Raw genomic sequence first — 23664 nt, 5'->3', positions numbered from 1 at the left:
TGCTATGACTTAGTTATTATTCTAAGAGCTTTACATGTATTAAAACATGCGATCCTCATAACAACCCTTTGTGGTAGGTACTTTTATTAGCCTCTATTTTATATTTAGCACCTCTGAGGTACAGCACCATTAGGTGCCTTGCCCAAGGTTACACAGATAGTAAATAGCAGAATCAGAATTCAAACCCAGGTAGTCTAGCCCCAGAGCCTATCCTCTGAGCCACTGCTACTGTACATGGCCTCTTGGGAAAGTCCTGCAGGTGCCTAAGGGTAGATGATGGCTTTCTTTACGATTGACGGAAAGAGCCCTTCCAGGCGTTCTCCTCCTCGGAATTGTTCATAAACTGTGAAAACAATAGTATATCCCTTACTTTCCATTTCCTGTTCCCTGTCTGCCTCTGTTCTCCCAGACCTGAGGCTGAGAGAAGAGATTGTGACAAGCTTTAGGTTTTTAGAAAGTTAATATTCCTGAACTCATGTTGGAACTTGCAGGAGAAGATTGTCGTAGGTAATTAATTAGGTGTCTGTAGAGAATCCAGAGGTTCAAAGTGTATCTTAATAGAAATTTTTGTTTCCAGGAGTTCCCACTGTGGCTCAGTGATAACAAACCCAACTAGTATCCATGAGGATGTGGGTTCAATCCCTGGCCCCTGGGATTTGGTGTCATAGACGTGGCTTGGATCTGGCATTGCTGTGGCTGTGATGTAGGCCGGCAGCTGCAGCTCCGCTTTGACCCCTAGCCTGGGAACCTCCACATGCCACGGGTGCGGCCCTAAAAAGCCAAAAAAAAAAAAAAAAAGAAATTTTGTTTCCAAATATATTGTGGATTTTTTTTCTTCATTCCCACTCCCCCAGCTCCTGTGTTCTAGTTCTAGCTGTGGCTCTGAGAGTACCCCTCATCTATCATTCCATGTCTCTTCCCCTCAGACACCCTACAGAGATGGGTGCTAGAAACACCTGGTCAGTTTGTAGCCTGGACTTCTCTGCAGGGTCAGACATCTCCCCTTAACGTCCTCTGGTAGACTTGACATTAGGTATTTACTGAGCACTCTTTGCCAGGTACTATTTGCGGTTCTAGGAATTCTGTGGTGAGTGAGAGAGACACAGTCTCATACCTCATGGACCTAATGTCCTAGTTAGAGGGAGACAGGCAGTAAAAAAGTGAAGAAATAAATAAGTGAAATAAATTCAGCTTGTGTTAAATACCATGAAGGAAATAAAATGCGACAATTTGATAAGAGACTAATTGTGGGAGATTTAGTCAGTCGCATAACTACTTCAAGCTACAATTTTACCTCCCTTAAAGTGACCATAAGGGAGTTCCTGTCATGGTGCAGCAGAAACGAATCCGACTAGGAACCATGAGGTTGCAGGTTCGATCCCTGGCCTTGCTCAGTGGGTTAAGGATCTGGTGTTGCCATGAGCTGTGGTGTAGGTTGCAGACGTGGCTCGTATCTGACTGTGGCTCGTATCTGACTGTGGCATCAGCGAGCAGCTACAGCTCCAATTAGACTCCCTAGCCTGGGAACCGCCATATGCCTCGGATGCGGCCCCCCCCCCCAAAAAAAAAAACAAAAAAGACACACACACAAGAAAAAGTAGCCATAGGGAGTTCCTGTTGTGTCTCAGTGGAGGTGAACCCAACTAGTATCCATGAGTATTCAGGTTGGAATCTGGCCTCAGTGGGTTAAGGATCCAGCATTGCTATGAGCTATGGTGTAGGTCACAGACGAGGCTTGGATCTGGTGTTGCATTGGCTGTGGCTTAGGCCAGCAGCTGCAGCTCTGATTCAGCTCCTAGCTTGAGAACTTCCATATGCCACAGGTGCGGCCCTAAAAAAAAAAAAAGTGGCCATAAGGGGAGGCTGAATTCCCTCCCTTGTGCTAACTAGAGCTGTCTTGATAACTGATCCTAATCTCTACACATGTGGCCTTACTGTTTTGACCTGTTAGTCGGGGATGTACATTAATACATTTCTAAAATTTTGACTATTAAATGAAATAACACTTACGAAATAATACTGTAAACTTTCAAATTTACGTTCTTAAAGGGGTTTATAGTCGTTAGGCTGTCAGAATAACAAGTAGGCAGGCTAGTGTTACATGGAATAAGGAATAAGGCATCCAGACAGCAACATTTAGGATGGTTCTACTGGAAACAGGATTTTGAAGGGTCTTTAATATAGCTCTTATATTCTGTTTAATAGGACTTTCTGCAGTGATGAAAATGTTCTCTTCTGTCCAGTATGGTAGCCACAAGACACATGTAGCTATTAGTACCTGTGAGGTGGCTGGTGCCCCTAAGGAGGTGGTTGCTTTTTAAATTTTGTAAATTGTGGTAAAATATCTGTGGTATAAAACTTACCATTTTAAACATTCGCAGTGTTCTACAGTCATCACCATTATCATTTCCAGAACTTTTTCATCACTCCAAACAAACTCTGTATCCATTAAATAAAAATTCCTCAATCCTGCCTCCCCTCAGCCCCTGGAACCGCTCTTCTACCTTCTGTCTCTATGAATTTGCATACTTGAGGAACCTCACATAGGTGGAATCATATACTCTTTGTCCTTTTGTGTCTGGCTTATTTCACTGGGCATAATGTTTTCAAGGTTCATCCATGTTGTAGTCTGTGTCAGAGCTTATTAGTTCCCTTTTATGGCTGAATGATGTGGTGATGTGTGGTATACACATTTCATTTCTTCCTTCATCTGTTGATGGACAGTAATGGGGCACTTCCGTCTTTTGGCTGGTGTGGATAGTGCTGCTGTGAAGGTTGTGGGGGACTCCTGTTATAGAAGTATCTGCTTGACTCCCTGCTTTCAATTCCTTGGGTATATACCTAGTTCTAAGTGCTGAATTACATGGTAATTCTATGTTTAACTTTTTGAGGAACCACCGAACTATTTTCCACAGCGGCTGCACTGTTTTACCTTCCCACCAGCAATGTGCAAGGGTTCCAGTTTCTCTGCATCCTCACCAAAACTTTTTTTTTTTTCTGATTTTCTTGATAATAGCCATACTAGTGGGTGTGAGGTACTTTATCATTGTGGTTTGGGTTTGCATTTTCCTAATGACTAATGATGTTGAGAATCTTTTTATGTGCTTGTACCATTTGACTCTCTTCTTTGGAGAAATGTCTTTTTCATCATTCGCCCATTTTTGAATCAGATTGTTTTTGTTGTTGAGTCGTAGGGGTTCTTCATATATTCTGGATATCAATCCCTTAGCAGATATACGACTTGCAGATACTTCCTCCTATTCAGTGGGTTGTCTTTTCACTTTCTTGATAGTGTCATTGGTATATGAATGTTTTTAATTTTGATAAGTCCATTTTATTATTTATTCTTCCCTGTGTATTTGATGTCAGATCCAAGAAATCATTGCCAAATTCAGTGTTGTGAAGATTTCCCTTTGTGTTTTCCTCTAAGAATTTTCTAGTTTTAGCTCTTTAGATTTAGGTCTTTGATTGATTTTGAGTCAGTTTTTTAATGTGGCATAAAATAAGGCTCCAGCTTCATTCTTTTGCACGGGAATATCCAGCTTCACCAACACACTTGTTGAGGACTCTCCTTTCCCCACCAAATGGTCTTGGCACCCTTGTCCAAAGTCGATCGACAGTGTATAGGAAGGTTTATCTCTGGGCTCTGTATTCTGTTCCTCTTAGCTCTGTATCCTTATGCCAGAACTGCACTGATTTGATTACTGTAGCTTTCTAGTAAGTTTTGAAGTTGGGAAATGTGAGTCCTCCAGTTTTTGTTCTTTTTCAAAATGGTTTTGGCTATGTGGAGTTTTTTCAGATTCCATATGAATTTTAGGACCTGTTTTTCTGTTTCGGCAAAAAAAAGCTCTTGGGATTTTGATGGGGATTGCATTGAATCTGAAGATCACTTTGGGTAATACTATCATCTTAACAATATTAAGTCTTCCAATCCATGAACATAGGATGCCTTTCTATTTATTGGGACTAAGTTTTTAATTATATTTAATTTTAGGTAATTTAAATTTTACTTGAAATAGCCACATGTGGCTAATGGCTATGGTATCAGACAGCATAGCCCTAGAGAATCATTTTCAGATTTTCTTTCCTTTCTAAAACATTAGGCAGTGGTGATACCTGCAGAGGCCTTGTGGTACCCAAATCATCTTTGGACCCAGGGTGACTGCACATAGGAAAAACATAGTTAGAGAAGCCTGCCTACAGGAGGGTGTAGGTCCCTCTAGGTGATATTTCTGTCCGGCTCTCTGTCTCTCAGAGATAGGAGATGGCCTCAAGTCATACAGCATCAGTCTCCTCCTCTCTCTCATTTTTGGAAGTGTCTAGTTTGCTCCAGAACCAGAGAGAACCCATTGCTTTAAAAAAAAAAAAAAAAAAAAAGACAACAACAAAAGACAGATTCTGTCTCTGGCAGAAGGGAAACTCCTTCTGCCCCTTCCTATTTTCATATAAACAGAGACTATGGTATCCAAAATAGGTCAAGAATTTTAAATTTCCCTTCTAAATGAAAATGGTGATGATTTTAAAGCATTTCTATCTTTTAGAAAGTTTAATTCAAGTGTAGTTGATTTACAGTGTTATAAAAACATTTATATCTTGTTCATCACTCTGATGCTATTCTCATGGGAACAACAACAACAAAAAGTGCCTTCAGGTGCCAGTAATTGTTGGACCTCCAGTTCCATTTTCCTTGAGGGTCGAGGGTCTAAGAGATCCCTGCACATCAGGATAAATACTAGAATTAATTAGTTATTTAATTAAACAAATGAGGAAACTCTCTTTCCATAACCAGTCTCTCTTTCCTGCCAGGTCAGAAGTAATGTTAGGATACAGAAGAGCTGTGTCCTTGGTACGGTTCCTAATGGCCTCCCTGCTCCCCTCCTTCGCATCTCTCTGAAACTCCCTAGGGAGATCTCAGACCTTCTCGAGTAAACAGGAAAACTCAATAAATAAAATTGGGAGTCTCAGAACCCAGAGGCTACCAAACAGAGCACTTTAGGAGGAAGATGCCTTTGGCCTTGAACAGCCAGGAGCAGTAGGTTTGTGGTGTCTTTGTATAAACACTTTATTATGACTCTCCTGCTAAGGAGCCCTCCAGTCAGCTGCGAGCCCAGAAATGGAACCTGTATGCCCCGGCCTGCCCTTAACCACTCTGCATCATCCTTTTCTGAAAGGAGGCTGGAACATCCCTTAACCAGTCAGAATTGGACTCTTTCAGCAGCTACCCAGTTCTCAATATGCTTTCTCTACCTTACTGCCCTCTAGCCTACACCACACCCTCATTCTCATCCTTCTCCCTGTATACAGATAACTGCTTTCTTAGAGCATTTGGGTTTTCCCCCTCCATAGTTGATCTATTGCTGCTCTACCAGAATTCCTGTGCTAACCACTTGGGTGTTCTGGTGTCAGAACTTAGAAGTGTCCCAACTGTCCCACCCAGCTTCCTCAGCTCTCCTCTTTCTCTCCTGGGTTGTTGTGCTGGAAAGATATTCCTCTTGGATTTCAGTGTGTGCAGTCTTCTTTGGGTGGAGCCCTGAGCTGCTCACAGGAGTGCTGGTAATGTCTGGCCTTCAGTGCTGCCAAAGGCAAAAAGCTGGCCTCTTCTCAGTTTAAAGCACATAGTTGGATTGCCGGGGCAGTGTTAGATGGAGGGTGGGGTGAGCAAATACCACTCTCTTCCTACAGTGTTTTCAGGAAATGATTATAAAGCAGCTATAAGTGCGAATGAAATCTAAAGAATGGATTGGCATCCTCCTCCTGCCCCCCGGAAGAAAAAAAAAAGATGAACACACACACATACACACACTCCTACACGCCTCCGTTAGGCTCCATCCCAGATCCACACCCTTATTGTTCTGCTGGCCTTAACTTGGTACTATTTCAGAGCAAAGAATCTTTGTTAAACTATCTCTCTTCCCTGGAAGAGAACTCAGCCACGGTCTGCTGAACGAGAGCTGAACTTGCCCATTAGACAGAATGTGGGTTCCACTTCCATGTCCTCTCCCCTCCCAAGAGCAGTGTGGGCAGAGGCATATAGATGGGAGGAATAACCAGTGCCAAGATTTAGTCCCTCGATTAGGGAGTGGGGTTTTCAGAACTAGTAGTAAAGTTTTTTTGCAGAGGCAGTTGTCACTGAAAGGAATCTGTGTCATCAGCACACCTCCATTCCTTTCTTCCAGCTGCTTCTTTCTCTGTACAGCCCTTTCTCCAGGTACTTTCATGGGGTTTAAGCCATGTGGCTATTAGGAGCCTTGTCTGGAGTCTCCTAAGTGGCATATTTTGCCGTGCAGAGCACAGCACCCCTGGGTTTGCCCCTCCCTTCTCAGCAGCTGTTTGCCACTGACCGAGGTGGCGAATGAGCCTGTGTGTGTGGCCAGAGTCAGTGACGAGCCTCCCACCCAGGCCCGGGGAAGCCCTTAGCCAATGTGGTTCCTGTGGCAGCAGCCAACACGCCAGAGCTCCTCATACCTTCAGGGCTGTGGTGTAACAGCCAGCTTCATGCGGTGGCATTGTTTAGTGTTGGTTGACTTGACTTTCTGTCCCCACCCTCTGTGTTTAAGGGAAACTGGCCATCGCCCAGGAAAGAAGCTGGCACTTACAGAGTGGCTTCCTGCTGCTTCATGTAGTAGAAGCCAGGACCACCTTCCATCTCTGCCTTCCTATCCGTGTGGCAAAGGCAAAGGGCCCCTCTGTGCTCAGCCTCCCGTTGTGGGGTTTCAAGTTGCCTGAGATCAGGACGCGGCTATCTGCCAGGTTATCTGCCCAGATAAACATTTATTGTTTACAGGGACGTGTTTCAGCTGCTCTGGCTGATCCCACTGGTGAGATCTTTGAGTTTCTTGAGGTTTGAAGCCAGTATGTGGGGCTGACGTCCAGACAGAGAAGTGCTGGAGCTGGAAAGGTTCCCTGTGACTGGCCACTTCTGAGCTGGCTTAGCCCTCGCCCCCTCCCCATGTGGTGCCAGAGCCAAATTTATATCTATCAGTTCCCAGCCCTGCCTTCTGGCTATTGAAACTGCCTCTGCGTTTCAGCATTTCTAGCCTTTCAAATCGAGGATTTATATGAGCCAATGTTATGACACAAGCAGCCAAAGACTTCTTTAGGTGGCAAAACCAGCATTCTGACACTTACCCTGTCTTCCTTAATAGCTAACAAGACAGCCATTTATGAAGGCAGCAAGAATAAAGACAGATGCTCCTTTTTTAATCCAAACAGCCATGTCCACTGTGTTCACATGTACATTGTCTTTATTTTCTAGTGATTTAATTGATTGCCAACATTATTATACTGCAAACTGAAAGAATTTGATAAGGAGCTCACTTATCCTCAGGATCTAGATTCTGTCATTCTCCTCTTACTTGCTTTGTACTTGCTTTGTCATGTATCTGTCCATCCATCTCTCCAGTTTCTTTTTGATCTACATCATTAGTACATTTTTTCCTCAGTCTATCAGCATGCATATATAGCATTAACTAGAGTTCAGTATTTGCTTATGTCTTTTTCTTTTGAGTTAAACTTTACATACAGTGATGTGGACAAATACTAAGTGTACCTTTGCTTGGTTTGGCAAATGCATGTACCTTTGTAACCTAAAACCTATCAAAATATAGAATCTTAGAGTTCTCTGGTGGCCTAGCAGTTAAGGATTTGGCGTTGTGACTGCTGTGGCTCCGGTTCTATCCCTGGCTCGGGAACGTCTGCATGCTGCAGGTACAGCCAGAATAGATGTATAGAATCTTATTATTATTTTCCCTTATCTTCAGCTTTACTCGAGAGTCAGTCTCTGTCCTGATTTTTTTTTTTCCCACTGTAGATGAGATTTGCCTTTTTCAGACCTTCATAGAAATGGAATCATAGCATATATTCTTTGAGTCAGGCTTTTTTCATTTAGCATAAAGTTTTTGAGATTCTTCCACGTTGTCACGTTCCTCAGCAGTTTTTCCCCTTTTGTTGCTGAGTAGTATTCCATTTTATGACTACCTCACAGTTTTTCCATTCTCTGATGGATTGATGGCTATTTCCAGTTTGGTGCTATAAGGAATAAAGTTGCCGTGAATAGTCGTACACGGATCTTGTGGACATGTGTTTCTCTTGGGCCAATGCCTGTGTTGGACTTCCTGAGTCATAGGGTAGGTGTTTGCTTTTTATTGGAGACTCTAGACCTTTTTCCAAAGGTGATATCACCGTATTACACTCCAACAATGTATACGAGTTCCAGTTGCTCCACATCCTCATTTCAGGGAGGGGAGTGGTATATTATTTTGTTTTTTAATTTGCATTTCCTTGATGACTAATGTGAAATTTATATACTTTTTCATGTGCTTATTGGTCATCAGTGTATCTTCTTTGTGAAGTGTGTGTTTTAGATCTTTTGCCCATTTTCTCTGAGTTGTTTGTTTTCTTGTTACTGAGGTATAAGATTTCCTTATGTATTCTGGATACAAGTACTTTGTCAGATATATATGTTTTGTGAATGTTTTCACTCAGTCCGTGGCTTGCCTGTTTATTTTCTTAACAGGGTCTTGCTGAACAGAAGTTTTTAATTTTGATGAAATCTAATTTATCATGTTTTTCTTTCATGGCTGTTTATGAGTGCTTGAAAACCCGTCACACACACTTTCTCCCCTGCCATCCCCCAACAGCAGATTCTGCTGTTAACATTTCCTATTATTGTGGCTCATTTGTTACAACTGATGAGCAAATACTGATTCATTATCATGAACTGAAGTCCATAGATTACATTAGGGTTCAAGCTTTGTGTCGCACATTTTGTGGGTTTTGACACGTATGTAGTGACATGTATCCACCCCTGTAGTATCCTGCGGAATAATTCCACTGCCCTAAACACGCCCTGTGCTCCACGTGTTCATCCCTCCTCCCTCCCTCTGTCTTCTCTAGCCCCTGGCAACCACTAATCTTGCATTACCGTCTCTTTAGTTTTGCCTTTTTCAGAATGTCATATAGTTGGAATCATACAACCTTTGGAATCATATACATGTAGCCTTTTCAGATTGGCTTCTTTCACTTACCGATATACATTTAAGGTTGTTTCTGTGCCTTATTAACTCATCATTTCTTTTTATTCTTTTTTCCTTTTTTTTTCCCCCCCTTTTAGGGCTGCACCCACGGCATATGGAAGTTCCCAGGCTAGGGGTCCAGTTGGAGCTACGGCCACCTGCCTACGCCACAGCCACAGCAACATGGGACCCGAGCCGCATCTGCGACCTACACCACAGCTCACAGCAAGGCCAGATCCTAAACCCACTGAGCAAGGTCAGGGATCGAACCCACAACCTCATGGTTCCTAGTTGGATTTGTTTCCGCCGAGCCACGGCAGGAACTCCTCTTTATATTCTTGAATAATATTTCATTGTATGGATGTACCACAACTTGTTTATCCATTCACCTCTTGAACATCCAGTTTTGGGCAGTTATGAATAAAGTCACTACAAACATTTTTGTGTGGACAAAAGTTTTTCAACTCATTTAGGAAAATATCAAGAACTACAGTTGCTAGATTATATAATAAGACTGTGTTTAGCTCTGTAAGAAACTGCCCAACTGCCTTCATCGTAGATGTACCAGTTTACATCCTGCCAGCAACGAATCAAAGTTTGTTGGGAGTTCACATCATGGCTCAGCAGAAATGAATCCGACTGTGACCTACACGACAGCTCATGGCAACGCCAGATCCTTTAACCCACTGAGCAAGGCCAGGGATTGAATCGGTCTTCATGGATACTAGTCAGGTTTGTTACCACTGAGCCATGATGGGACTTCCTCTCCTTCTTTTTTTTTGGCTTTTTTTTTGCCATTTCTTGGGCCGCTCCCACAGCATATGGAGGTTCCCAGGCTAGGGGTCGAATCGGAGCTGTAGCCACTGGCCTACACCAGAGCCACAGCAACACAGGATCTGAGCCGCGTCTGCAACCTACGCCACAGCTCACGGCAATGCCAGATCCGTTAACCTACTGAGCAAGGGCAGGGACCGAACCCACAACCTCATGATTCCTAGTAGGATTCGTTAACCACTGTGCCACAACGGGAACTCCTTTTTTTTTTTTTTTTTTCCCTCTCCTTCATTTTTAAAAGAGTTTTATAATATTGGTGTTAAACCTACGTGGTTGAACTCATTAGCATAAAATGGCTCATAATTGTAATGTCTTACTATCATTTTGATATAAACAGCTTCTGTATGTAGTGACATATGGATTATTTAAAAGTGTGTGGTTTAATTTCCAAATATTAAGGGTTTTCCTGGATATCTTATTGTTACTAATTGCTAATTTATTTACATGGTGATCAGAAAGCATCCTCAGCATTATTTCAGCCCTTTTAAATTTATTGAGACATGTTTTATGGCTTAGCATACACCTACCTTGAAGAACATATTGTATGTACAATGAAAAGAATGTATTCTGTATGTTGGGCATAGCATTTTATAAATATCAATTAGGTCAAAGTGGTTGGTAGTGTTAAGATAGTCCCTATCTTTACTAATATTTTGTCTAGGTGTTCTATTAATTTCTGAGAGGGGAGTGTGAAAATCTCCAAATATGAGGAGTTCCCATAGCGGCTCAGTGGAAACGAATCTGACTAGCCTCCATGAGGATGTAGGTTCGATCCCTGGCCTCACTCAGTGGGTTAAGGATCTGGCATTGCCATGAGCTGTGGTGTAGCTCACAGATACGACTCAGATCTGGCATTTCTGTGGCTATGGTGTAGGCTAGTGGCTACAGCTCCAATTTGACCCCTAGCCTAGGAACCTCCCTATGTCAAGGGGTTAGCCCTAAAAAGAAAAAAGAAAAAAAAAACCTCCAAATATGATTTTGGATTTTCCTATTCTTCCCTTTAATTATGTCAATTTTTCTTTCCTGTATTTTGGAGCTCTGTTACCAGACACATACACCCTTGTGATTGTTATACCTTCCTGATGAATTAGCCATTTTAAAAGGGAGCTCCCGTCATGGCTCGGCAGAAACCAATCTGACTAGTATCCATGAGGACACAGGTTCTATCCCTGGCCTCGCTCAGTGGGTTAAGGATCCAGCGTTGCCATGAGCTGTGGTGTAGGTCACAGATGTGGCTTGGATCTGGCGTTGCTGTGGCTGTGGTGTAGGCCAGCGGCTACAGCTCTATTTCGACGCCTAGCCTGGGAACCTCCATATGCCACAGGTGCGGCCCTAAAAAGATTAAAAAAAAAAAAAAAAGATAACTGCTTTATCATTGTGAAACGGCCGTTTCATCTCTGATAATACTTTGCCTTGAAATCAATTTTTCTGATATTAGTATAGCCACTAATATAATATTACACATAAACTATACTTCAATAAAACAATTGAGATTTTTAAAAAAGAATAGGTCATGTTTTCCTGTTTCTTCTTATATTGAGTAATTTTGTATTTTATCCTGGAATTGTGAATGTCATGTGGATTTTGTTTTATTCCTCCAGAGGGTTGATGCTTTAGTGTATCAGGTAGTTCAGTTGGTTGGACTTAAACTGCAGTAGGTCAAACATCCATTCCATTTGTCTTTTTTTCTCTCTTTTTTTTTTTTTGGTGGCGGGGGTGGGGTTGTTCTTCGCATTTAATCTACATGTGCGTGATTCAGAAGTCAGGCAGGGGGTTCCCGTCATGGCTCAGTGGTTAATGAATCTGACTAGGAACTATGAGGCTGCAAGTTCGATCCCTGCCCTTGCTCAGTGGGTTAAGGATCTGGTGTTGCCGTGAGCTGTGGTGTTAAGCTGCAGACGCGGCTCGGATCCTGCATTGCTGTGGCTCTAGCGTAGGCCGGTGGCTATGGCTCTGATTCGACCCCTAGCCTGGGAACCTCCATATGCCGAGGGAGCGGGCCAAGAAATGGTAAAAAGACAAAAAAAAAAAAGAAGTCAGGCAGAAGTTTGAGTATTGTATACATTGTGTATATACAGAATATGGGGCTTCCTCTCTTGAGCTTACCCCCTTTATAGGATTTCCTCTCTTGCTTTCTAGCAGCTGTGATTGTTCTAAGCTTTGTCCTTTGTTTCTTCAGCCTATTAAAGACTGGATTTTTCTGCAGAGTTTTAGCTGTGTTGTATGATACCGCCAACTGTCCCAGCTCCTTTTTCTGAATGTCAATACTTCTAGCAAATCTGCCTGCTTTGGTTCATTCTCTAGTGCCTTCAGGTATTTGTTTTTGTAATTTTGTCCTGGGTTTATCATTGTTATTCCCAGGAAATTTGATCCTGTAGAAACTTAGTCATACTGGAAGCAGAACCCCTGCACTGGCTAACTTAGAAATTTATATATGTGTATATTCTCTTTCTACCACTTTAGGGACCTTTGTTTTCTGGAATCCATTTCACATTTTTTTGAATATCCTTAATGACAGTGAATCTTTTTTTTTTTTTTTTTTTTTAGGGCCATACCTGTGGCATATGGAAGTTTCCATGCTAGGGGTCAATTTGGAGCTAGAGCTGCCGGCCTACACCACAGCCACAACCATGCGGGATCCAAGCGGCATCTTCAACCTACACTGCAGCTCATGGCTACACTGGATCCTTAACCCACTGAGCAAGGCAAGGGATTGAATCCGTATCCTCATGGATACTAGTTGGGCTCTGTTTGTCTGTTCTTAAAACATAAAGTTATTTTAATTATTGTAGCTTTGTAATGTGTTTTAACACTTGTGATGTGAATTTACACACATTCCTTTATATATTTTATTGCAGTATACTTTTGGCTTTTCCCACCTACTTTATGCTTTGTGCAAACTTCAGAATAATTTTAATTCCCACTCCACCAGTATCCCCCAAATCCTCATGGTATTTTAAAAATTGAAATATAATTAACATATAACATTAGTTTCAGTAGTACAACATAATGATGAGATATGTGTATATACTGTGACATGATCACAAGTCTAATTAATATCTATCACCATACAAAGTTATAGATTTCTTTTTCTTGTGATGAGAGTTTTTTAAGATTTACTCTCTTAGCAACTTTCAAATATACAATAAGAAATATGGAACACATCACAAATTTGCATGTCATCCTTGTGTAGGGGCTTTGCCAATGTTCTCTCTAACATTCCAATTTTAGTGTATGTGCTGCCAAAAATGAGCACTTCTTATGTTATTTTGATTGGAATTGCATTCGCTTTAAAAATTTGAGGAGTTCTTGCTGTGGCTCAGTGGAAACGAAATCTGATTAGTATCTGTGAGGACACAGGTTCAATCCCTGGCCTTGCTCAGTGGGTTAAGGATCTGGTGTTGCCATGAGCTGTGGCAGTGTAGGTCACAGATGTGGCTTAGATCTGGCATTGCTGTGGCTGTGGTGTAGGCCAGCAACTGCAGCTCTGATTTGACCCCTAGCCTGGGAACCTCCATGAGCCAAGGTGCAGCCCTAAAAAAAAAAAAAATTCTTTGAAGAAAATTTGACACTGTTAGAAGTTTTCTTATTAGAACAGAGTATTCTGTGGCTATCAGTCCTTTTATGTCTCACAGGTTTTCATCAATTTCCTTGTGATAATTAATGGGATTTTTTTCCATTGCATTTTCTAAATAGTACTTGGGAGAAGCTGTTTTAAGTATTTGCATAGTGCTTCTATGTTTTAAAAGACATAGTAAAAAAAAAATACAGTAGTTAGAATATTAAGGAACCGTCTAATTTTATTTATTGAATCTCTACTTGGAAAAAAATTGTATGCTAAAGTTTTAACAGATGCCTTTTCACCAACTATTAAAGTAATCACTTACTGGAGTTCCCGTTGCGGTGCAGAGGAAATGAATCTGACTAGGAACCATGAGGTTGTGGGTTCGATCCCTGGCCTCACTCAGTGGGTTAAGGAACCGGCATTGCTGTGAGCTGTGGCGTAGGTCACAGATGCAGGTTGGATCCTGTGCTACTGTGGCTGTGGTGTAGGCTGGCAGCTATAGCTCTGATTTGACCCCTAGCCTGGGAACCTCCATATTCCGCAGGTGCGACCCTAAAAAGCAAAAAAAAAAAAAAATAATAATAATAATAAGTAAATAAAAATAAAATAATCACTTATTTCTTTCTTTAATTTGATGAACCCTATTTAGGTTACACTTTAATGGTCGGCTGCATTTGATTTGCTCTTATGTTACTTAGGGTATTTACATCCACTCCCATGGTGGGCCTGGCCTCTCTTTTCTGTTTTTTCTTTTTCTGTGGCCTGGCACGTGTATAGTGTGCAGTCCTTAAAGAGTCATTCTTGGAGTTTCCTCTTGGCTTAGTGGGTTAAAGATCCAGCATTGTCACTTTGTGGCCCTGGTTACAGCTGTGGCACACGTTCAGTCCCTGGCCCAGGAACTTCCGCATGCCATGGGTGCAGTCAAAAGAAAGAATCATTCTTGACTTTTCTCTCTCATACTCTTACCTTCAGCCTCTCAGCTGTCCTTTCACTCTGCCTTTGAAAGATATTCAGAATCCAGCCATTTAACCATTTCTACTAGCACCACCCTAGTCCAAAAATGCTTAGACTATTGATGTTGGCTCGTTCTGGTCTTTGCTCCTCTTCATTCTAGTCTCAACACATCAGCCAGAGAGATCTTTTAAGATGTAAGTTGGATTAGTTAGCACCACTGCTCCAAGCCCCTCCAGAGATTTCCTCTCTAACTCAGAAAAAATATCATGGCCTTGCCGAGGCTTACTTCCTTTCTGACCTCATCTCCTGTCACTCTCCTCCTCACTTATTCTTCACTGGCCAAACTGGCCTGTACACTCTTTGGTCGTGCCAAGCAACTCCTGCCTCTGGGCCTTTGCACTTCTGTTCTGCAGCATTCAGTTACCCCACTGCATAGCTGACTTTCTGACGTCCTTCAGATTCCTGTTCAGAAGCCAGCCTTCTCGGAAAGTTTGTCACCAGTAGTCTATAGAAATGAACAGTCTGTCCAGGCACTCGCTGTCCCCTTCCTGGACTTTATTTCTCTTCTTAACACTTACCATGGCCTACCTGGCAGTTGGTTTTTGTTTTGTTTTTGCTTTGCCTGTTTATTGTCCCCCACAACAAAAACAAGTGAAAACTTTGGTTTTATTTACTGTATTACTCACCAGCACTGAGGACAGTGCCATTAATAAATATTTATTGGCTGAGTAGGAAAATGACCTGAAGGAACTTACCTGTAAAGGCATCTCTGCCTGTAGTAGTTTTGGAAAGAAAACCTTTGACACCTCTTTTTTCTGTTTTTTCCTTTATTATGTATTTTTTAAGGTTTATTAGCTATGTCAAATTTTTAGGCAGGATTATTAACATGTAATCAAAATACATATAATAAATCACCAATTTTAAGTGTTCAGTGGATGAATTTTGACAAAAAATATACTGTGTTGTAAATATCATCACATTCAGGATATAGAACATTTTCATCCCCTCTTGTGTCCATTTTGTTAACTTATCTCGGAGATCTCCCATTTTTCTAAAATCTTCACATTTTTAAAAATCTCTTCACTAGTTAAAAATTAAGGATATGTTATTGTATCGGCTTTCCATTTCTTTTCTTTTTTTTTTTTTGGTCTTTTTGCCATCTCTTGGGCCGCTCCCGAGGCATATGGAGGTTCCCAGGCTAGGGGCCGAATCGGAGCTGTAGCCACTGGCCTACGCCAGAGCCACAGCAACACGGGATCCGAGCCGCGTCTTCAGCCTACACAGCTCACGGCAACGCCCGATCCTTAACCCACTGAGCAAGGCCAGGGATCGAACCCACAACCTCATGGTTCCTAGTCGGATTCGTTAACCACTGAGCCACGACGGGAACTCCTCGGCTTTCCATTTCTATATAATGATTTTTATTTTTTTCCATTATAGCTGGTTTACAGTGTTATGTCAGTTTTCTACTGTACAGCATGGTGACCCAGATACACGTATACATTCTTTTTTCTCACATTATCATATACCATATGCTATCATATAGCATATAGTTCCCAGTGCTACACAGCAGGATCTCATTGTGCTTTCCGTTTATAATTTTATTTCTATGTTCTCTGGTTTTTCTTAAATTTGTTAGCAATATGCATTTTTTAGTTTCCAAAAACTAGCTCTTATATTTATTGTCTTCTAATTTTTAATCTTTTTAACCTTCATTAATTTTTATTTTTGTCTCTATTTTCTTCCTTCTCTTATACTTGTTTTGTTCTACTTGTGTTGAACCTTCTGTGGTCATTTCTTTTTTATCAGTTTACTCTTTATTGTGTTACATATGCAATTACTAATCCTTTGGCTCCATACTAATTCATTTAGATGTATACTGTTCTAAACTAAGTATCCTTTGGTTGTTTGGTTGTTTTCTCTTTGATTCTGAAGTTATTTGTGAGAGTTTTGTTTTTAAATTTGGATTTCTTAAAACTTTTGCTATGGAGTTCCCCTCGTGGCACAGTGGTTAACAAATCCAGTTAGGAACCATGAGGTTGCAGGTTTGATCCCTGGCCTCGCTCAGTTGGTTAAGGATCCAGTGTTGCCGTGAGCTGTGTTGTATGTAGGTCGCAGACATGGCTCAGATCCCGTGTTGGTGTGGCTGTAGCATAGGCCGGCAGCTACAACTCAGCTTCGACCCCTAGCCTAGGAACCTCCATGTGCCGCTGGTCCGGCCCTAGAAAAGACCAAAAAAAAAAAAAAAACCCAAAAACTTTTGCTATTAATTTCTACTATGAGATTTTTTTTGTCTTTTTGGGTTTTTTGTTTTTTGCTTTTGCTTTTTAGGGCCACACCTGTGGCATATGGAAATTCCCAGGTTAGGGGTCGAATCGGAGCTACTGCTGCTGGCCTACACCACAGCCACAGCAACTCGGGATCCAAGCCACATCTGTGACCTACACCACAGCTCACGGCAATGCTGAATCCCCAACCCACTGAGCAAGGCTGGGGATCAAACTCACATCCTTATGGTTACTAGAGAGATTTGTTTCCACTGAGTGGCGACGGGAACTCCTGGGATATTTTTTAAAAGTTAATTTGAAGTGAAATGCATATAACATAAAAATTGATCATTTGGAAAAAAAATAATCATTATGTTAAAAAAATAAAGTGAACAATTCAGTGGTGTTTAGGAATTTCACAGTGTTGTATATCTACCATCTCTGTACTCTCGGCATTTTAATTCCACTTGTTTACCTTTCATTTTTAAAATAAATACTTTAAATCATTTTTTGTACTTATCAAGTAGAAGAATTAAATGGGATATAACTGTCTGTCATTTTAGTTAGGATTATGTTCAGTGACACAACACAGAAAATACCAAAATAACAGTGACTCAATAAAAGAGAGAGAGAGATAGCCCTCTCACATGGAGAAAGCCCAGAGGTTTCGGTTTGGCACTCCATGGTGTAATGGACTGAGGTTCCTTCTTTTTTGTTGCTTTGCTTTATGTGGTTTCATTTCCAAGGACCCTTCAAAGTCCAGGATGGCTTTTGAAATGCCAACCATTTCATCTGCATGAAGCCTGTGGGAAGCAGAAACAGTTAAAGGAGGAATACAATTTTTAAAAAATTTTAATAGCCGCCACTCTCTTTAAGGACCTTTCCTTGGAGTTCATGCACGTTTCTGCCTGTATTCTGTTGGCCAGAACTGAGTCACATGGCCAAACCTAGCTGCAGTGTAGACTGGAAAATATTTTTATTCTATGTAGACCATATGCACAACTAAAAATCAAGAGTTCTATTACAAAGGAAGAGAAGGAGAGTGGATAATGGGAGACAACTAACAGTTTCTGCGCCACCTCCCCATGCTTAAATGTAGGACTTCCTTCTTCCTCCTCCTCTTACCACTCTTCCATCTCCTAGTGTTTAGAGGTATCAATGAGATTTTAGATAATAGTAGCCATTTATTAAAGCCTTACAGTGTGACAATGTTTAATCTTCCCAACAACCCTACCGGGGGTAGGTACTGTCATTATCCCCATTTTATAGATGAAGAAAAATGAGACCAAAAGATTAAGCTTTTTAACAAAGGTCAAATTTCCAGGAATTCAGACCCACAATGTAGGTCCAGCTTAACCGCTGTATACCCTGTGTATCTTCTCTGAAGAGTGCTTCCTGACATCTGCACTGTTTGAGGATCCTATTAACATTACTTATATAGCCTTAAATAGCTTTTACTCTTTTTGCTTTATGCCGTTTTTTTTTTAATATAATTTATCTACTTATGTTCCTGGGTTTTGTTTGTTGCTATTCTTGGTCTTTTGGTTTTTACTTTTTTCTGTTGGAATTTTCAAACATACAAGAAAAGTAAAGAGAATAGTGTCATGAATCACTGTAGCTTAAGCAGTTATCAGCATTTTGCCAATATTCTTTTTTCAATAATTCTCCTTGTCCCCCTGCCAGATTTTTGTTCTTGGAGGTTTTAAATCAAATTCCATTCATCATAACTGAAAATACTTCAGTAAATATCTCTAACTTGTAAAGCTTTTTTCCCCAGCATGACTTCCATAACATTATTGTGCCTATCAAAATTAATAATTGGCTGATATCAGATAATCCATTTTCAAATTCTCTAGATTATCTCAAAAATATCATTTCAGAGTGGATTTGTCAGAATTAAAATCTAAGCAAGTTCCATACTTTGTGTTTGGTTGATACGTCTTTTAAGGGTCTTTTAATATATAACAGTTGCTGCGGCTTGAATTCAATCCTTGACCCCCAGGAACTTCCGTATGCGGTGGGTGCAATCATAAATAAACATCAAACTAACAGTACTCTCAATATTTTCCATTAATATCTTGTTTTGCTGGGATACATATTTAAGTAGTTTTTTTTTTCTGAAAGAAAGATGTTTAACTTTCTAAACCTTAGTTTATCTGGGATTGTCTTCCTTTTCCTCTTCTACATGCATTGGGGCAGTTTGGGGGCAGAAAAGTCTGAAGCCAATCAGATTTGTATGGGGGATTTTTTTGGTTGGTGTTTGTCTGTTTGTTTTAATACTTATAGGATTATTTTTTTCTCCTTATCTTTGGAAATTAAAGACTGAAACAGTATGTATGGGTCAAGGATGGCAAATGTCTGATAGGTGTGCTTTCATTCTGTGCCCAAAACAGGCATTACTAATTGATCACAGTATTCTTTCCTATTGAATACAAATGAAGCCTCAGATTTGTTTTTTTTATTAAAAAAGCAACCCCAAGCCCAGTTATTTTCTTTTTCCATCTGAAATGAAGGTGTTGGTTTTTCATTACTAAGTTTCTTAGCATATCCTTTGACTATTTAGGCTTTAAATCTCTCTGACTCAGGAAAGTTTCCTTTTCCTTGTTTCCCTCCCTCCTTTCTCATTTTGTTCTTTGCTCTTCTCCTATCAGTCTTAACCTTCTGAAATAGCTTTTAAAGATTAGGATTCTATCTCCGTGTCTTTACCCACCCCATCGCACAGCCGCTGTCATTATTTTAATCTCTATTTTTTCTTCTCTGTTATAGAAGAGGCTCAGCCAAGTCATCCGTTTGACTAATTTGGTTTTCTGTTACTATATTTAACTGCTGCTTACAGCCTTACCTGAAGTTTTTCCTGATCATTTTCTCATATAACTACCTCATTTAGATTGAAATGCAATTTACTATGTGATTTGTTCTGTGTTTCTGTTTTTTACTTTTTTTTTGTCTTTTTGCCTTTTCTAGGGCCACTTCCCGGGGCACATGGAGGTTCCCAGGCTAGGGGTTGAATCAGAGTTGTAGCTGCCGGCCTACGCCAGAGCCACAGCAACGCAGGATCTGAGCTGCATCTGCGACCTGCACCACAGCTCATGACAACGCCGGATCCTTAACCCACTGAGCAAGGCCAGGGATCAAACCCGAAACCTCATGGTTCCTAGTCAGATTCCTTAACCACTGCGCCATGACGGGAACTCCTGATTTTTACTTCTTTTTACTGAGGTTTAACCTTCGTAAAATAACATGCACTACTTTTAAGTTTAAGCTCAGCACTTTCCCCTTTTTTTTGACTATGCCCATGGCATGGGGAGGTTTCTGGGGACAGGGATTGAACCTGTGCCATAGCAGCAACCCAAGCCACTGCAGTGACAACACCAGATCCTTAATCCACTGTGCCACAAGGGAGCTCCCTGGTTAGTGCTTTTTGTGTCCTGTTTAAGAACTGTTTGTGCTTTACACCTGAAACTAATACAACTTTGTAAGTCAACTATACTCCAAAAAGTTTTTTTTTAAAAGAACTGTTTGTCTACTATAAGACCATGAAGATATTCTTCTGTTTTTTTCTTCCAGAAGTTGTATTATTTTACCTTCCTCGTTTAGGTCTGTAGTCCATTTCAAATTAATTTTTGTTTATGGCATGGGGTAGAGGCAAGGTTAATTTTTTTCCATACAGATATCCCATTGATTGACCACCATTTAATAAAAGATCAGTTTTCCCCACTGACCTGCAGTGGTACCCTCTCATAAGTCAAGTGATTATATGTGTTTGGGTCTATTTCTAGACTTTCTGTTCTACTCCAATAATGTGTTTATCTGTTCTTACGCCATTACTCTTTCATATTAAACGTTTCCAAAGTTTTCACAATGATTGTTCTAGGGAGCTATTTACTTATTCCTTAGGTTGGTATCCTTCTGTTCAATTTAATACCTTTTCGTAAGTTAGGTGATTTTTTTCCATCGTTTTTTTTACAGCTTATCCTTGTTCGTACTGAGATCTCAGATGGATGTCTTTTAAGTTTTTGAGGTGCAGATAAAAGGAAAAGAGGAACATATGGTTTACACTGCTGGTGTTAAACACTCCTAGAAGAATGTAGAAAGGAAACCAGAGGAGTTCCCATTGTGGTGCAGCAGAAATGAATCTGACTAGCATCCATGAGGACGCAGGTCCGATTCCTGGCCTTGCTCAGTGGGTCAAGGAACCGGCATTGCCGTGAGCTGTGGTGTAGGTTGCAGATGTGGCTTGGGTCCCACGTTGCTGTGGCTGTGGTATAGGCCAGCGGCTACAGCTCCAAATCAACCCCTAGCCTGGGAACCTCCATATGCCGCGGGTGTGGCCCTAAAAAGACCAAAAAAAAAAAAAAAGAGAGAGAGAGAGGGAAAGGAAACCAGAGCTAGAGAAAATCACAGCAAGGAGCTGAACCCACTGTTTGCTGTAGTAGACCAACTTAGCATTCTCATTCTGGGGTTCTTGCCTCTTTAAGAAGCCAGACTCAGGAATTCCCCCTGTGGTGCAACAGGATCGGTGACATCTCTGCAGCACCAGGAAGCAGGTTCCATCCCTGACCCAGCACAGTAGGTTAAAGGATCCGATGTTGCTGCAGCTTCGGCACTGTGGGCCACAGTTGCAGCTCAGATCTGATCCCTGGCCCTTGGGAACTCCATATGCATCGGGGCAGCCAAAAACAGGAAAAAAAAAAAAAAAAGCAGCCGCAGCCAGCATCAGCTTTGTCTTTCTCCTGCCTCATGTGGCCACCCACACCAATTGTTAGCCAGCCAGGGCTAAGTTTCTTCTACCCTGGTGGGATCCCCGTGTGCCCTTCTAAGTGTGCCAGCAGAACCCGCCTCGACACTTGGCCTAGTTGCTCCAAGAGAAGAGTGCCACGCGTAACAGCTGCTGAAGTCTCCTCCATGTACTTATCAAGCAGGCAAAGGGTTGAACATCAGTTGTTCTTTTCCTCATTCCAGTCCCATCTGCAGTTTGTCTTGCAGAAAATTCCTCATAGTTTCTGGTATGTGGTTGCCTAGTACTGATATATGCTTGCTTGCTTTTTTTTTTCTTTTTCTTTTTCTTTTTTTTTTTTCCAGTCATTTCAGTGGAAAACTGGAAGGGTGGACAAAGTAGCTAGAAACAGGTACTTGAGCCAGTCTAATTACAAATCAGTGCTAGATTTCGTTTTTTTGTTTTTTGTTGTTGTTGTTTTGTCTTTTCTAGGGCCGCACCCGTGGCATATGGAGGTTCCCAGGCTAGGGGTCTAATCAGAGCTGTAGCCGTCGGCCTACGCCAGAGCCACAGCAACTCGGGATCCGAGCCATGTCTGCAACCTACACCATAGCTCACAGCAACGCCGGATCCTTAACCCACTGAGCGAGGCCAGGGATCAAACCAGCAACCTCATGGTTACTAGTCGGGTTCATTGATCACTGAGCCATGATGGGAACTCCTGTTTTGTTAATTTTTTAATGGTATTTTTTTTAATGAGTTTCGAGCCTTCCAAGTTGAATACTTTGAAAGCCATCATTCATTTTATTAAGGTGAGCATTGGTTCTTCAGTGTTGAGTCTCAACTCTGCAGCATAGTATCTCCCCACCCCGCCCAGCCTGAATAGGCATAGAACGGTAGCCCAAAGGCCCAGAAAGCTGCACCGAGGAAGGTGAAGACAATGACAGATTCCCAGAATGAGGAAGGAGGGATTGTTTTGAAACTCATGAGTTTCAGACAATCTGCTTATATGCCTTCATGTGATAAAAATGCCAGCTGGCTTTCTTGCCAGCTCGGCAAGAGAAATTGACCCTGGGGTTCTAGATGACCCAGAATTGTGTGCTCTTGCAGAGCCAGAGCCCTTTCTCAAGCCAGCTTGTTGAAAACCCAGCTGGGTAACAGGAACTGTTTCCTATATTCTTTGTAACTCTAGTGCTGCTTATAATTCTCAGGAATTAGTAAGTAAATAAGAGTACACATTCAGAAGTTTGGGGCTCTTTACGCCTGGCTTCTTTCGTTTGTTCTGCTTTTTAATGTAGCTAAAGTATGTAGGTTTTCTTCTTTATTCCTTAGTTTTATTCTTTATTCTCCTGTGGCAAAAATGCAGAACTTTTAAAGCTTTTACACTGTAATTCAGATACAAGAACCTGGAACAGACCATCCAGTAATATTTTTTGAAGAGGAAAGCAGTAATAGGAAATTTAACTAGGAAGATCCTTCAATTGTAAAGATATCTCCTTTCTCTAAGAATTAGGCCTGATCAGGGTTCAGACCCACTTATATGGAATGGAAGGGGGATAAATCACAGCTAAAGACCTTGGCACTTCTGTAAAAAATTTAAATAACAGGCAGACATATAGAGATTCATAAATATGTACTTGGTGCCAGCTAAACCACAGAGAAGATACTGCATTTGTGGTCCAGGGAAGTTAAATATTTGTGGTCAACTTAAAATTCAACATAAAACTCTCATCTGTGATGGAAACTATCCAGAAATTGCATGGAAGGCGTGCAAGCTACAGGCACTCTCAAAGGCCTCTCCTCTCACCCGCCTGGGCTAGAGGAGCCTGTGCCCCTGAGCAGCTGGCAAGCCCTTATTAGGCGAGAATGGGTTTCCTGGCACTCTGGTTACCTACCCAAGGAGGTACCCAGAAGGTAAGGCCTCTCTGCTTCCTGGCTCACTCCTTTACATCTGATCAATCAGCACTTTATCCAGGAAGCCTTTTCTGTCCATCTTAGATTAAATAGCAATACTCTCCCCTATGCTGTCATTCTCTGTCCCTCTTACAATGCTTTAATTTTTTTCCTAGTACTTCTCACTACTTGTTCTGTATTAATTGGCCTGTTTCTTAGCCTCACAAGGATGTTAAGCATCATGACAGCAGGAACATTTTATTGACTGCTGTATCCCTTGTGTCTTAAATAAGCCTTACTGTGCATAGCAGGTGCTTAATAAATATTTACTGAATGAATTCAGTAGAATACTTTAAAAGTGTTTTAGGAAGTATAAGGAGCGGAGAGTTATTGCTGCCCCCTGGGATAGGGCACTGTCAC

The 23664-nt window shown here is 41.3% G+C and overlaps 1 protein-coding gene and 1 non-coding gene across 2 annotated transcripts in view; one reads left to right on the top strand and one right to left on the bottom strand.

The window, feature by feature from the left end:
- Positions 1-23664, top strand: part of SMG6 (SMG6 nonsense mediated mRNA decay factor) — a 216607-nt gene that overhangs the window by 150296 nt on the left and 42647 nt on the right. The gene's annotated exons all lie outside the window — the stretch shown is intronic.
- Positions 12997-13104, bottom strand: LOC125115389 (U6 spliceosomal RNA). The gene has a single exon (XR_007132096.1). It is a non-coding gene; the product is annotated as a U6 spliceosomal RNA (small nuclear RNA).

This window comes from Phacochoerus africanus, chromosome 14 (assembly GCF_016906955.1).
Source record: "Phacochoerus africanus isolate WHEZ1 chromosome 14, ROS_Pafr_v1, whole genome shotgun sequence".
NCBI lineage: Eukaryota > Metazoa > Chordata > Mammalia > Artiodactyla > Suidae > Phacochoerus > Phacochoerus africanus.
Note: the sequence above shows the minus strand (reverse complement) of the source record. Positions and strands in the feature narration are given on the sequence as shown.